Genomic DNA, 12,032 nt, shown 5'->3' on the forward strand with positions numbered 1-12,032 from the left:
GAACTGTCCCTTCTGAAATCTAAGAAGAGAACGCACTTCTTTGGTCTCTACGACCGCTACCGGTGTAGTATTGTTAGCGCTCTCCGTCACGTTCATCGTGCCTACGATGTCCGCTAATGCCGCAATCTTATCATGTATTTGTCTGTTGTCCTCCGCCCCTGTCTGCTTCAATTGTTCTACTTGCTGTTCGAGTGCGTGAATCGCTTGACTGTTGTCCGCTACTGTGTTGCTAATGGACGCAGGACAATGCGTTTCCGCCTCCTGGACCTTGGAAAGTACCTGCTGGTGTTCTCTTTGGCATTCTTCTCTCAGCGCTTGGAAATTCCTAAGTAGCTGTTCCGCGCTCTCTTTCGATTCCGCATCGCGCCTCCGCTTGCCCTGTTCTAAGGCTTGCAGACGATCATCAATTTGTTCAAATGTATGGCCTAATTCTTTCATAATATCACTTTTTATTTCACTTGCCAGATTGTTTATTCTTTGTGAGATATCATCGGACACTCTCTGCATCGACTTGTCGACTTTATTTGTCTGCTGGATTAGTTTTTCGTCTAGTTGTTCGCCTAGCTTGCGGATCAATTTTTCAGATTTCTGCGTCATTTGTTCACCTAGCTCTCGGATCGATTTTTTAGATTTCTGCGTCATTTTTTCACCTAGCTCTAGGATCGATTTTTCAGATTTTTGCGTCATTTGATCGCCTAGCTCTCGGATCGATTTTTCAGATTTCTCTGCGTTTCCTTTATTTTGTTGCAATAAGGCTTTCATGAGTTCTGCCAAATCAATTTGGTTAGTTGGAGGCAAACTAATTTCTGGCTCTGATGTGAGCCCGTTCGTCCTGTTTTGCATTTACTCTGAAGCATTCCCCGATGCATTTTCGGAACCGTCCGACGCGTTAATATTCGAAATCAAATTATCCCCTTGGTCCATGTTGCTTAAGTTGTTGGACCGCCTATTTTTAGCTTGGTTACGTGTCTGCATTAGTTCAATTTATACCCGGTACGCAACACACTAATCACAATAAATGTATCCCCCACAAATTACCACAGTTACACGATAGGTACCCAACCTAGTACGCACTTTTTCACATGCAAAACAAATTTTTATCTTTGATCGAAGCAGTGCAATTTACAAGCGAGAAAAAAACACACACACACACACATATAAAAGACACAAATATAGAAAACAAAACAGCAAGACAAACAACACAACGCCGCTTAACAACGCCGTGAATCATTTGAAAGTCTGCTCAGAAACAATGCAGAAGTTGTTTGAGCGCTGCAGGGAAAAAAAATTAATATTGTACAACGCTCGCAATCTAACATTTCAGAGATTCCAGAGTCTAGCGGAATCACAGAACAGGGTCACCATGTGTAATGTTGTTACTTTAATTTGTTCTGAAAGCGATGCTGATATTCAAGACCATAAAATTGGGTTAAAAGCTGTGAGCTATCTGAGGAAGTTAACCTTGCATTACTGAGCAACTGTTTCACCAGGTATCCAGTCTAGCTTACCAAATTCCCAACCAGACTAACATTAATTATAATCTTTTAGTATTCATCTTACAATAACCGGTGATATATATATATATATATATATATATATATATATATATATATATATATATATATATATATAAAGACAATTTAAATAAAAAGAAATAAATCAGTTTATATTTGGATTTTTTTTTCAGATTGATCATTGAAATTTTAGCATATTAAACTTGATTCATAACTAAACTGGTGCCTTATTTAGGATTGTGAAAATGTGAGTTTGTAATCTTATGGAACACATCAAATAGAGAGCCAACATTGGGAGACTGCATACAACACTGCATTCATAAAATAGCACACGAAGAACGTTGAAACATATGCAAGAGGAAATTAACCACAACCAACCAATTCAATTTTCACCCAAAGAAGTTACGTTCGTAGCACAATCCTGTCCGTCATGTAATTACCACACACTGGTATACTAAATTCATACTAACTCTCTGTGAAATCTTCCCGAAAAGAATAGCTGAGGGCTACTTTGATGCTTACACCACATGCTTCACGTGGTCAACTTGGTTTACACAAAGAGTGTAACTCCACAATAATTTTGATAATTAAAATAAATTAGATCGAAAAGCAATTTACAAAAGAAAAACCTTGAACTGGTTACTATCGTCTTACTATTAACCTGAAGGGTCAAACAATTGTATAAGCACGTGGTACTGGTCTCACAAAGTACACTCCACGTGGGTTGAACATAAATAAAAGTTGCTATATTGAAAAATATTGTCAAGACGAGACGTTATAATCTCACGCACATTCACATTTAAGATTGATGATCTTAGTTAGAATTACTGATCAACACGTGGTTCCACTTTTCTCACAAAGTAGTGACAAAGCAACTATTGGAAGATATTCTGAACTGTGACTCGAATTACACTGCGTTGCAATTTAAGATAACATTAGATATTTTAGAGCTAAACCTGAAATAAAGGTGATTAAATTTTCAGTTAGGCTGAACTTAAGAAATCCATTGTCCTACGGACTCAGCAGACACGCGCTTAGCTGAAGATCTTACCACTTCAGACGCTCGCCGCGGACAGACTGCCGTGGGCCCTCTACCAATACAAAACGGAAGTGACCAGAGAGGCAGCTTCCCATACCAACATGACAAGGGACGGACAGGACCATACTAAGAATAGAAACCTATCTGCTTTTAGAAAGCATAGCTACCTGTTCCGACGTTGGTCCTACTGTTCTCTAGCAGACAGGCTTGTCTGCTACCATCAAGCATGCAACTAGAAATACATTTGCTCATTCATCCTCTCACACAGAAGGGAAGGGGGATGACAGTATCTTATCATATACAGTATATAAAAGAAAGCGGATGTAGGTTCCATATGAGACTGTGTGACATGAATTACATATAAACTGTGTTTTAAAGTGTAGTAGTGTGACAGATCGTTCTTGTTTATGTGTAAAGGTAACACGTTTCACTGCTCAGTCTCATCCCAGATAGTCAGAAACACCACAGTAAATTTAGAAGAGGAATTTATGCCGTAAATGGCAACAGATTTAAGAAATTAACATGAAAGGAATCCAACAGAGACCTTTCAACCATGAGGATAAAATCAGAGAGATTAGAGCCCACACAGAGGCGTACCGACAATCCTTCTTTCCACGACAATACGAGACTGAAATAGAAGGGAGCACCGATAGAGGTACTGAAGGTACCCTCCGCCACACACTGTCAGGTGGCTTGCGGAGTATGGATGTAGATGTAGATGTAGATTGGTAGTATCAGAAGTAGCCTCCGCCACACACTGTTAAGTGGCTTGCGAAGAGTGATGTAGATGTAGTTCAGCGCATCGGCGAAGCTAAAAGTGATCGTGATATGCATATAAAGGCAAAAAAAAGAACTAGGGGTCAGATAATTTTAAATATAAAAATTGGTACCTTAAAAAAATCTTAGTTCTGTACAGGGCAGCTGCAGCGTTTATCACGCAGAAGAGAAAAAACGTTGTACGCCTGTTGACGAACATTTAACTACCTTATGTCAAATAAAGATCGGTGAAGCCCGAAACGCGTCTTGACGTAAATAAAGCTTGTAAGCGTACCACTCGGTTAAATGTTGGATTACTAGTGCAAGTAAATTCTAACGTGACCTCATTTTTAAAAGCTACGCCCGGTCATAAATCAAGTTTAAACCCATTCGACTAATTTAGGAATGTAGTCCGACTACAACAGCATAAAAGAAAGTTACCTGAGCAGTTAACACTCACATTACGACCACAACGGTTAACAGTAGGCATTGCAAGAAGAACTCGTATTTTTCTGAACAGGAGAAATCATCTCTAGTATCTCAGCAAAAATGATAGTGTTTAAGCAGCGTGGCCTGTATCCAGTTGACGTGCTATGAGGCTCTGAGCCCCAGTCTGTAATAATAATACTTGAATGTAGGGCATCGAAATATACACACCTGCAGAACAAAGCACGTCTCTGCAACCTGCATTGGCGTAAAGACTTACCTTACCTGTTGCAAAATCTTGTTCATATTCAGAGTACTGGATGCTGTCTTTGATGTGAAATGGACTAAGAAAAAAGTGAAATGTCTCAATTGAAGCCAAAAGTTGCGTATTGCATCGTACGATCATATAATGGCCGCAGAATACAGGACAGGCTATAGCACTACCGGCTACTACTATTATTACAGTTCATCGATAATTTCAATCCTATGAAAGAACTTTAGTTTTGACCGTGATCGTGCGTAGTGGAACAGATATCGGACTATTTTTCGCTAACCGAATGATTACTTTTGCCAGGGAGGAGTAGTTGAGCTAGCGGGATTCAGACCGAAGTTCAGGCAGTTTTAAAGTAAACCGTAAATTACGTAAATGAAAATGGTCATCAGCCTAATTAGGCGAAGAGAAACCAAGTGGTTACACTGCTCATCAATAAACGAAGTACTACATACAACTTTACATGGTACTGAAATCTCCTTAGCAAATAGGACACGAAACAACAGCACAAGCTAGCAAGTGTTGAACAGTAGTATGTCATAAACGGCATTACAATTGTTACTACTTCTTTTGTTTGAAATATTTTTGTATCCACCAATGTAATTTTTAGGGTCCATTATTCGAGGGTTGCCCAGAAAGTAATGCAACGCATTTTTTTTCTCAGCCGAAAACGATGCTACGAATGCGAAACGTCAAGTAAGTATTATTTGAAGTCTCTTGAGTAGCGCGCTAAGTATCCCTCACTTCCGACAGATATCGTAGCTGCAGGATAGTTTCAAAATGGCGTTTGCACGTGATGCACGTTACAAGCAATGTGCCGTCAATCAGTTTTTCACTGCAGAGAAAACAACTGTGGGGTATATTCAAAAACGCTTGTGCAGAGTCTGTGGAGCATCTGCTGTTGACAGTAAAACAGTTAGTCGTTGGGCATGGAGGGTGAAGTCATCAGAAGGCGGTTCGGCGGACCTCCACGATTTGCAGTAGTCGGGGAGATCATCCACGGCTGTCACACCTGACATGTTGCAGCGAGTTGATGTTGTCATTCGCAAGAACAGACACATTACGACTCGGCAGCTGGCGCTGCATCTGTCAATCAGCAAAGTAAGTATGCATGCAATTATCCGCACTCTTGGATATTCAAAAGTGTGTGCAAGATGGGTCCCGCGGCGCGTAACGGTGGATTACAAATAGCACAGAAAAAACATTGTCTTGATTTGTTGCGGCGTTTTGAAGCTGAGGGGGACGCCTTCTTGTCCCGGATGATGACAAATGATGAAACCGGAGTTCACCATTTTGGGCCAGAAACAAAACTACAGGCAATGCAATGGCGCCATTCCCACTCCCCACAGAAGGAAAAATTCAAAGCCACTGCTTCCGCCGGTAATGTCAAGATCACCCTGTTCTGGGACTGTGAAGGTGTGATTCTAATTGATGTGATGCCAAGGGGCGGTACCATTAATTCAGAAGCATATGTCAACACATTCACAAAACTCAAGACGCACTTCCAGCTACTTCGACGCCACAGCAACCCAGGAGGTGTTTTGCTGCAATACGATAACGTTCGGCCCCACACACGTCTGAGGACTGTTGAACACATCGCAAAACAGGGTTGGACAGTGCCACCCCATCCACTCTACATCCCAGACATAGCTCCCTTGACTTCCACTTGTTTCGGCCATTAAAAGATGCCATTCGTGGAAGACATTTTGAGGACGATGTGGAGGTGATTCACACAGTGAAGAACTGGCTCCGCCACCAGGACAAGGATTGGTACCGAAATGGCATACACGCCCTTGTTTGACGCTGGAAGAAAGCCATAGAATGGAATGGAGATGACGTGGAAAAATAGGATGTCGAGATAAAACACCGTTCTTTCGCGTGTATAATTCTCGTTATGTTCAAAACAGAATTGTTGACGAAAAAGAATGCGGTGTATTATTTTCTGGGCAACCCTTGTACCTTTTGAAGAAGACAATTTTAAAATCGTCGAAACCTAGGTTAATCGTTAAAATAAACCATTATTTGCAACTGGTTGGATGATTTTTCAACCTCTCCATGTTTACTGTCGTACAGTTGCTGTATTTACACCCATATTTAAGATTTTTATTGTGTACAATTTTGTTCAAAGCAAATGAGCCGCTTGTGGTGGTGTTATATACTGGTTCAACGGTATTAAACCGCATAGTAAATACGTTCGTCGCAATCCAACTACACTCCTGGAAATTGAAATAAGAACACCGTGAATTCATTGTCCCAGGAAGGGGAAACTTTATTGACACATTCCTGGGGTCAGATACATCACATGATCACACTGACAGAACCACAGGCACATAGACACAGGCAACAGAGCATGCACAATGTCAGCACTAGTACAGTGTATATCCACCTTTCGCAGCAATGCAGGCTGCTATTCTCCCATGGAGACGATCGTAGAGATGCTGGATGTAGTCCTGTGGAACGGCTTGCCATGCCATTTCCACCTGGCGCCTCAGTTGGACCAGCGTTCGTGCTGGACGTGCAGACCGCGTGAGACGACGCTTCATCCAGTCCCAAACATGCTCAATGGGGGACAGATCCGGAGATCTTGCTGGCCAGGGTAGTTGACTTACACCTTCTAGAGCACGTTGGGTGGCACGGGATACATGCGGACGTGCATTGTCCTGTTGGAACAGCAAGTTCCCTTGCCGGTCTAGGAATGGTAGAACGATGGGTTCGATGACGGTTTGGATGTACCGTGCACTATTCAGTGTCCCCTCGACGATCACCAGTGGTGTACGGCCAGTGTAGGAGATCGCTCCCCACACCATGATGCCGGGTGTTGGCCCTGTGTGCCTCGGTCGTATGCAGTCCTGATTGTGGCGCTCACCTGCACGGCGCCAAACACGCATACGACCATCATTGGCACCAAGGCAGAAGCGACTCTCATCGCTGAAGACGACACGTCTCCATTCGTCCCTCCATTCACGCCTGTCGCGACACCACTGGAGGCGGGCTGCACGATGTTGGGGCGTGAGCGGAAGACGGCCTAACGGTGTGCGGGACCGTAGCCCAGCTTCATGGAGACGGTTGCGAATGGTCCTCGCCGATACCCCAGGAGCAACAGTGTCCCTAATTTGCTGGGAAGTGGCGGTGCGGTCCCCTACGGCACTGCGTAGGATCCTACGGTCTTGGCGTGCATCCGTGCGTCGCTGCGGTCCGGTCCCAGGTCGACGGGCACGTGCACCTTCCGCCGACCACTGGCGACAACATCGATGTACTGTGGAGACCTCACGCCCCACGTGTTGAGCAATTCGGCGGTACGTCCACCCGGCCTCCCGCATGCCCACTATACGCCCTCGCTCAAAGTCCGTCAACTGCACATACGGTTCACGTCCACGCTGTCGCGGCATGCTACCAGTGTTAAAGACTGCGATGGAGCTCCGTATGCCACGGCAAACTGGCTGACACTGACGGCGGCGGTGCACAAATGCTGCGCAGCTAGCGCCATTCGACGGCCAACACCGCGGTTCCTGGTGTGTCCGCTGTGCCGTGCGTGTGATCATTGATTGTACAGCCCTCTCGCAGTGTCCGGAGCAAGTATGGTGGGTCTGACACACCGGTGTCAATGTGTTCTTTTTTCCATTTCCAGGAGTGTATTTATGGAGCCTTGTTGCTGTTTTCGTTGTGGCCTTAATACCGGAGACTGGTTTAATGTGCACTACCGATGACGACACCCCTATGTAATACGGAATGGAGCACTAGACGCCACGAGAGGCCGATCTGCCAATGTAAAAGGACGTGGGGAACGTCGTTCTGTCAGTAGAGGGACAGTCGGTCGGGGGAGGTCAGTAACTTGAACGATAACTAGTCATTGAATGTCACCCGAGTACCAAATTCCTCAGGTGTATCTCAACCTTTTTAAAGCTGCCCGAGTTGACTGTTGGTGATGCGAGTGTGGGGCTGCAAATGCAAATGAACAGCCACCGATAAACCAAGGCCAGTCAAATTTCCCTGACCCACGGAAAGGGACCGTGAAGTGTTGGGGGAAGGGGGGGTTGGTTGTAAAAAAAAACCGCATGAATGGAACGGAAGTTCCAAAGTACTACCAGCAGTCTAGCTAGCACAATGCCTATACGTAGGGTGTTAAGAACAATGTGATACAATGATCCCTCAGCTCCTCGTAAGTCACGCATTTCTGTAATCAGTGCTAAACGACGATTGGGGTGATGTAAAGGGCAACACCAAAGGACCATGGATGACTGGAAACGAGTGATTTGGAGAGACGAATGACACTGTTCCTCATGACAATCAGATGATGGGGTTGGTATTTGACGAATGCCTACAGAATGTTTACCTGCTATCGTGTGTAGTACCAACAGTGAAGTACAGGGGACGTGGCGCTACGGTATGCTGGTGTTGTTCATAGTTAATCTGTGGTCTCCTTACTGCGCTTAAGAAAACGCTAAACGCAGAAATGTATGAACACATTTTGCATAATTGTGTACTGCGAACAGTAGAGGAACATTTTGGTGATGGTGACTAACTGTACCACCATGACAATGCACCCTGTCATCAAACAGCATCTGTGAGGCAACTGTCTGTGGATGATAAAATTTCTGAAATGGACTGCCCTGCCCTGCCCTAGATCCTATGGAACAGCTTTGGGATGAATTAGAAGCCAGCATTCAGCGTTGCAACCTTATCTAATTTCGGCTTTTGAGGAAGAATCGGCTGCCGTTCCTCGACAGTCAGACAGTCAAGCAGCCATAAGTCGAAGGACAGACACCATACCATATCCACCAGTATGTGTCCGGATACTTTTTATGAGTTAGTGTAGGTCTCCCACCACTTTGTGCGATCCCTCGCGAATATCGGGACTGTGGGACTTTCATCTACATCTACATGGATATTCTGCATATCACATTTAAGTGCCTGACAGAGGGTTCACCGAATCACCTTCACAATAATTTTCTATTGTTCCAGTCTCGTGCAACACTCGGAAAAAAAACGAACACCTATAGCTTTCCGTGCGAGCGCTGATTTCCCTTATTTTGCTATCGTGATCGTTTCTCCCTATGTACGTCGGCGTCAACAAAATATTTTCGCATTCGGAGGAGAAAGTTGGTGATTGAAATTTCGTGAGAAGATCCCACCACAACGAAAAACGCCTTTGTTTTAATGATGTCCACCCCAAATCTTGTATCATTTCAGTGACACCCTCTCCTGTATTTCGCGATAATACAAAACGTACTGCCCTTCTTTGAACTTTCTCGATATACTCCGTCATTCCTATCTGGTAAGGATCCCACACCGCTTAGCAGGATTCTAAAAGAGAGCTAACAAGCGTAGTGTAGGCAGTCTCTTTAGTATGACTGTTCCATTTTCTAAATGTCCTGACAATAAAACGTCGCTTTTGGTTTGCCTTCCCCACAACATTTTCTACGTGTTCCCTCCAATTTAAGTTGTTCGTAATTGTAATTCCTAGGTATTTAGTTGAATTCACGGCCCTTAGATTTTACTGGTTTATCGTGTAACCGAAGTTTAACGGATTTCTTTTAGCATGAACTCACACTTTTCGTTATTCAGGGTCAATTGCCAATTTTCGCACAATACAGATATCTTTTCTAAATCGTTTTACAGTTCGTTTTGATCTTCTGATAACTTTACTAGACGATAAACGATAGCGTCATCTGCAGATAATCTAGTTTATTATTAGGCAAAGCATCCTCTGTGCTGCAGCAGGCGCTGGAGTTGTCAGAATGTATTGATTGGTGCGTGCGATAGTGAAATGGAACATACGATGTTTGCACACGGCAGAATAGTTTGGTTGGCGGCTTTATTTAACTAATGTAAAGCCAACGGCTCTGTCGTACGCTGCAATTTGCTGCTGGGATGCTGCATGTTGTAAGGGATACTAATATCAATAGTGATATGACGTAGTACATCGTACCTCTTATGCAACGGTGGTTCTCTGGAACTTGCTAGGCGTCGCGCCTTTGTCCGGCGGGGGTACTGTCTTGCTATTCTACGTTCAATAGTGCTTAAGCGCTAGCTGTCACGCGCCTGAAGGTGAGGAGAGAGCCGTTGTTCGGGTTTCGTGCGGAACGGTCACGTCTAGTTGCGACGCGCTACAATGATTTGAAGGGCTTGCCAGAGTTATGAATTACGAGTTTGGAGCTCCCAGTTGATTAGAGGGGTAATATTAAGTAACAATTCGGTTTATGGGGCAGCTTGAAACTGTGAATCTTACCGTGAAGTAACCAGGAAGCGATGTAGCAGCAAACTAGGATGTAAGATACATTGGGTTGAAGCGCCAGTGAGCAGTTAGAGATACGCCTTTATTTAGATCTGATGAATCATTGTTATCTAAACGAAAGATTGGAAGATAATATCGGCAAATGTACAGGGTCAAATTGACGCTCTTCATTTGATCAAAGACGACAGCGCTCAAACTTTGAGCAACGACAATTTCTCTTTGTGACTTATCAGAACTTCAAGATGAAATACCCTTTCAGACTATTTCCACGTTCAGTGATGTTACTAACACAGGACACCTGAGTCTTCCCCCATGCTTTACGGTGGAAGCTACCATTAGGTGACCGAAGTAGACAAGCTGCGAGTCTGAAATCGTCACGGCGGGTAGCGGCCATGCAGGGGCACAATTTAGTGTACCCAACAGAGTACGGACTGGTCGCTCTCCTCACTCACATGGCACGGTTAAATAATCGCTTACGCAGGCAGCGTTCTCCTACCGATGCCGCCTGAGCAAATTACGGAATCTACATTTTACTTGTAATTAATTCATTTTCACGATGCATGTTCATCACAACAGTTCGAAAACAGATCGCGAAAGAGGCTTCCTCAGAGGCTACTCTCCAGCTCGAAACAGAGTCCCTCTTATGCAAGCAAACATCGAGTGATATGTGTGTGCATACTATAAAAACAGAGCTAAGTGGTGCAGTGGTAAATGACCTGGACTCACTTTTGGGACGATCGGGGTCCCAAACTCAGCCAGGAAAACCAGTTATGAAGCTTCGGTAGTTTCCCTAATTCGATTGAAGCTTACGCCTTTATGTTTCCTTTGATTAGGGCACTTCGATTTCGTCCCAATCCTTGACATATCTGAGCTAGAGCTGCATTTCCACTGATCCCTTCGTGAAGGATCTGTTGAAACCTAACCTTTCTTCCTTCTTTCTTGCCGACATCACACACCAGATAAACCACCTCGTAAGAAGTGGAGTCTTCTGTAGACAGCATCACGAAAGTCAGTTTTTTCCTGTCATCAGGAACCGGTCTGATGAGGCCAGCTAAGAATATCTCCCCTGTGGCAACAGCTTCATCGCCGGCCGCGGTGGTCTCGCGGTTCTAGGCGCACAGTCCGGAACCGTGCGACTGCTACGGTCGCAGGTTCGAATCCAGCCTCGGGCATGGATGTTTGTGATGTCCTTAGGTTAGTTAGGTTTAAGTAGTTCTAAGTTCTAGGGGACTAATGACCACAGCAGTTGAGTCCCATAGTGCTCAGAGCCATTTGAACCATTTGAACCCAACAGCTTCATCTCACCGTAGAGCTTACCCCCAAAGCCCTCAATTATTTGCTGAATGTATTCCAACATCTGTCTCCAGCTACTGTTTTTACCTTGTACAGCTCCCTCTAGTACCACGGATGTTATTTCCTGGTGTCTTAAGACATGTCACACCATCCAGTTCCTTGTTATCAGTGTATTCCACATGTTCCTCTCCTCGCCAATTCTGCAGCCAACTTGCCCATTTCTTCTCATTAGTCCACGTAATTTTCACCATATTTCTACCGCAACACGTCTGAAACGCTTCGATTCTCTCCGGATTTCACACAGTCTATTATTCACTGTGTACCAAATTAAATTTTGTCCTGTAACGAAGTAGAATGCTGAGAAATACGTGTATCCTTCGATTCAGTGTGTTAGAGTTGATGGAAGTACTGCGTTGTTCATTTTCATAAAATAAAGGAAGCTCTCTTAGAGGCCTTCTTGGTATCGACTTCTTCTTCTCTCTCTACAAACGTAAGATC

Source organism: Schistocerca nitens, chromosome 9 (genome assembly GCF_023898315.1).
Source record: "Schistocerca nitens isolate TAMUIC-IGC-003100 chromosome 9, iqSchNite1.1, whole genome shotgun sequence".
In the NCBI taxonomy this organism is placed as follows: Eukaryota; Metazoa; Arthropoda; class Insecta; order Orthoptera; family Acrididae; genus Schistocerca; species Schistocerca nitens.